This window comes from Solanum dulcamara, chromosome 4, assembly GCF_947179165.1.
Source record: "Solanum dulcamara chromosome 4, daSolDulc1.2, whole genome shotgun sequence".
Lineage (NCBI taxonomy): Eukaryota > Viridiplantae > Streptophyta > Magnoliopsida > Solanales > Solanaceae > Solanum > Solanum dulcamara.
The window spans coordinates 44,477,542-44,482,550 of NC_077240.1; the positions used below are offsets into that span (position 1 = coordinate 44,477,542).

At 34.5% G+C, this 5,009-nt stretch overlaps 1 non-coding gene across 1 annotated transcript; it reads right to left on the reverse strand.

Moving 5' to 3' along the window:
• Positions 1-1,410: 1,410 nt before the first annotated feature.
• LOC129888145 (small nucleolar RNA R71) lies at positions 1,411-1,517 on the reverse strand. Its single transcript, XR_008766571.1, has one exon. It is a non-coding gene; the product is annotated as a small nucleolar RNA R71 (small nucleolar RNA).
• Between the last annotated feature and the right edge of the window lie 3,492 nt (positions 1,518-5,009).

Here is a 5,009-nt window from a genome sequence, read left to right on the forward strand (position 1 = left end):
TGCACTTGTTTCATCTTGTACCCTATCCTTTATTATTGATATTAAACTTGGTAGTTATCGTCGCGTAATTGAATAGGACTAGTGTAGGTTACTTTCTTGTTTTCTCATGGAAGGGGAGAGTCTCCCTCATTTATGCTTACTTAGTCGACTTGTACCGGGAGGAGTCCTCCCATAGGTTTAATGCTTTCTAGTTTTAGTTAGCCTTTTTTTGTAACGGTAATGAGTTAGCCGACCTTAGTAGGTTAGCCGACTTATGAACCAACATAGGATCGGAGGTAAGGTTTATGTCCCCCTCCATGTATTTTTACTTTATTTTATTTATGTTAAGGCTTGGGGGTGCTGCTCAACCCCTGACTGTGCACGAGAGGTGGGAGCCTCGTGTAGGGTCTGTTCCCCCCCCCCAAAAAAAAAACTTGGTAGTTATTAATTATTTTTAAATTATCATTTATTCTACAAACGTGGTTCATAACTACAACTAGATTTCTTCTTTTAATCACCTGAATAACAGTTAGCAAGATCTGATTGAATTTTTTTATTATCAATCCTTGTGAAGATGATATACTTTACTTTCTTTGACTAGGGAAGCGATAAACTTATATTGTGTTTGTGCTCATCAAATTTTGGCGCCGTTGCCAGGGATTGGCAACAAGCGATTTTCCATAGAATTTTGTGTATTAATTCAAGTTTTTTTAGTTGACATCTCAAGTTCCTATTATCGCAGGCAACAGGTGTTAACCACAACTTAGGTGTATGATATGATCTTCCTCAAAAGAAGTCATCAAATACAATCCAGAGTTGGAAAGATCTTTATGCTTACTTAAAAGGGAACTTGCAGAGAGGGTGTTAGGGAAGTTTCAGTGTCATAATACAATGGCTAATAATGTTGGTAACATGGCCTTGGATGACCCACTCAACCCTATTAACCTAAATCAGCCATTTGGGGTCGATGATAATGCTGAACATCCAGGGGTTGTTAATGGAGGAAATCACTACCCTTATGCTAAAGTAGTAGATCAAATGGATCAAAATAATAGCAGGGGAGAGAGATTGCTAGGAGACTACGCTAAGCCAAATAACAATGGGATTCAATATAATGTGAGATGTCCTCCTATTGCAGAAAAGTATTTCGAGATCAAGCGCAATGTTCTCCAAGAAATACAAAATAATTTTGTGTTTAGAGGAAAGCATAATGAGGATCGAACCAGTCATCTGATGGATTTTCATGAAATCATGAACCTTTTTCACTAAAATGAGGCATCCAACAATGCAATATATCTGAGGGCATTCCCATTTTTTCTGAAAGATGATGCAAAAATATGATTGAGAAACTTACCATTAGGATTGAGCAGAACATAGGAAGAGATGACAACAAAGTTCCTGGATAAGTTCTTTTCACTAGCTAAGACAACAAAAATGTGGAAGGAAATTAGTAATTTCACATAGTTAGATGTGGAGACTTTATTTGAAGCAGGGGAAAGGTTCAAAGAATTATTGAGAAAGTGTCCACATAATGGAACCATTTCAGGAGCATATTTGGACAGTTGAATAAACTTGAGACTATACTCCTTGACAATGATCCTCTCCTACTTCAGATTCACAAATTCCTCAACTTTCACTTCCCTCAGCTTTCGCAAAAAGAAGTGGTCTAGGAATGCATTTTAAAACTCATCTCAGATTCCAGGCTCAACACCCTCACCTCAGAAACCATTATTGGTTCCCAAGCAAACACTTGGCCTGGCTAACTCACTTACTAGAATACTTACCTCATGAAAAACATACTCAAATGGGCATAATAAGTGTAAATAACTTAACAATTTTAGTTTTTATATATATATATATATATATATATATATATATATATATATATATATAAGAGACATAACTCAATGTTATCAAAATATACTCAAATGAATAAACTGAATAAATTCAATTTGGTCTGACTAGTCTATGAAGCCTCTAAGACTAACTCTAAAATGGGTACCTGGACAGGCCCACAACTACCTAAAACTGATAAATAAAAACTGAAAAGTAAAGACTCAAGAGCTCTTCTGAATGCAAAGAGGTCTCACCAAAGTTAGGTAGAAAACTTGAACTTCAATGATACGCTTGTTGAGGATATCTATCATCTGTGTCTGCATCAGAAAAAGATTCAGTGCAAAATAGTATCACTATATGTAATGTATGGTATGTAAAATAGATGAAAGGAAACTTACTCAAACTACTCAACTCAGAAACTCAACTCTGAAAATAGCTCAATTCGAAAAAGCATGCAAGAAAGACATAAGACAATGCTTTAAAAGATGTGAATAAGTAAATACAACTCACTATATAAAAATAGTATTATTTTACTCTTTGGAAGTTCTCTAATCGACAACCATCACTTATGATCTACTTGATGATACAATAATTTTCTATCATTTTCATAGCCGTCCAATAGCTTTTCAGGGTAAGGGATGCAAACTAATCTCTGGATCCAATAAAATTCATCTCTGGCTACGTAGTTTATTGGTTTCAAATTATTCTATACTCTTACGCAAATCGGTGCTTAATACTAATCCCAAAATATAGTTTACTATGTTCATAACTCAAGTGAGTGTATTAAGTTAATTAACTCATTTAGTCTCCTGGATTTAGCTTAAAACTCAACTCTTCTCAACTCATCTCATCTCTTTAAAAGTATATATGATCTCAACTCAAGGAATGCATTTAAAAGCATAAATTAACTTCTCAAATCAATCTCAAAAGCAGATGTTTAAAAATATTTATACCCATGCCCAAAATAATATTTAAGAGACTTCTCAAACACAACTCATGCTCAAAATGATAATTAAGAGACTTTTCAAACTCAACTCATGCACAAACTTTTTCTTAATTAAATGATGAAAATAATCATTCTTTAACTTAAAACAGTGTATAAGATAATTAATGCAAAGCACAATTAGGGTTCATGTAAACACAAACATGAATCGATAATCTCAAAAACTCAACACATCAAAGTATAATCAAATATACATACTAAAAGTCAATAAGAATTGTATAGATACTCACGAATTCAATTAATCAAAATAGAAACTCAAAATTAAAACTCAGTTTAATTGTATGAAGATGTAGGGCATGAGGACGAACTTAGTCCCACGTTATGATAGCCTTACATATCTGGAAAAAATATTATCTAGGAGAAATTCAAAGATCTTTCTTGAAACCCTTGAACCCTAGCTCTTCTTCTTCTCTTCAATTCTTACTCTCAAAGTATTCTAACTGCTAATGAGAGAAAAAACTCCATTGGGTACTAATAAGGGACTAATTTTAATTCCAAAACTTATTAAGTTTAGTTTGTAAAAGGTGAAAAAAAGGACCAAACTAACGCTCATTAAAATTGGGTGGGGGTCATCTACAGACCCTTCTATGAACTGTATGAGTTTCTAAAGACCGTATAAGGTCTATCGTAGAAACCCTGTTCTAAAATGGGACATTCTGGAAATTGCACAAGGGGTCTACGACCACCCTTCTACAGGTTATAGACCATGGGATGGGTCATAGGGACTCTTTCATAGAATTGCCTGGGGATTTAGGGCTGGGGTATACAGACCCCTTTCTACGGTTCGTTCTATCTTGTACGGGTTGTAAGACCCATTCGTAGGAACTTTATGCACATTCTAGTAGCTACTGGAATGTGACACTAAGTTCTACGATATGTCCTATGGGTTGTAAGACATGTTACAATTGGTAGCTATGGTTTGTAGGATCTTATCTCATGTTTTGAAATTTCACCAAGTCTTGGGGGAGATTATGAGTCCCAACTACGGCTCATAGGATTTCCTGTAGGTCGTAGGTTCCCACTCGTACTCCTTAGGCAGTCTACTATCCTTAGCTTTTCTAAACTTTTCTCAAGGCTCTCGAAATTTATTAAAGTTAAAATAATGTGGGGTGTCATACCTTCCTCCGGTCTGGAGGGCGTTCTATGATCCGTAGGTCACCTTGTGCGAACTAGCACCAGTTCAGTTTTTCTGCAGATATTTTGTTAGACCCCGTATTTTATACGTCGAGTTATTCGCAAAGGAATCGACGTGAGATAGAAACCTCGGATTTTTAATTTCTAAACTAGAACTAATCAATTATAAATTTTACTTAGTATAAGAATGTTATTGGAAATTAGGAATTACTTAATTGTGGTGTTAAGTAAAAAAAATAATTTGTGAAAACAATAACCTAAGAAGGGACACTAACGTGCCAAGGTAAAAGGATGACTCAAAGTCATCTAAAATAAGGCGATGGAAGACATAAAAATATGCAATTAAATGTTGATTCATCCACTACATTTTTAATATATTGTGGACAACTAAAATATACTTCATAACCAAGTGTAATATTCGACCAAGGGCTAAAAATTTGAGGAGAAAAAATTGAAGAATGCAATTGAATATTTAAGCATCTACTACTTTATGAAAGTATACATTATTTTAGGAAGACATAACATGGTGGAGGGATCAGTTCACATTAAATATTGATCATTCATCTGGATATGATTACAATGGAAAAAGAGTGGTTTATGAATCATTAACCACACATACAATAGTATTGTAAATAATTGAAAAGAAAGAAGAAAGGAGAAACAAGAAGGTGAGGCTCGACCACAGTTGGGCGAAAGTTGTAAAAAAATGGAATTTTAAGTGTAAAGTTAATAGAGTGACTTATGCCATAAGTGGAGCATGTTACCAACTTGTAGGAATAAAAGTTGACCAAATAATGACTAAGACATCAGCCATCACAATTTATTTCAACTACACAACATAAAGAAAGAAAACCTAAGTATATAGAGAGAAAGCTTTCAGCCACATTGGCTGATTTTGAGCTCTTTGAGTCTTGATCCAAAAATTATTTTCCAAGGTGTTTCAACCCTTTATAACTCCCCTAGAAACATGAATATAGTTATTGGAGAAACAATAATAAGTATTGGTTCATTTCACAAACTCTAGCCAAGTTGAGAAGTCTAGTTGTCAAGGTAAGAT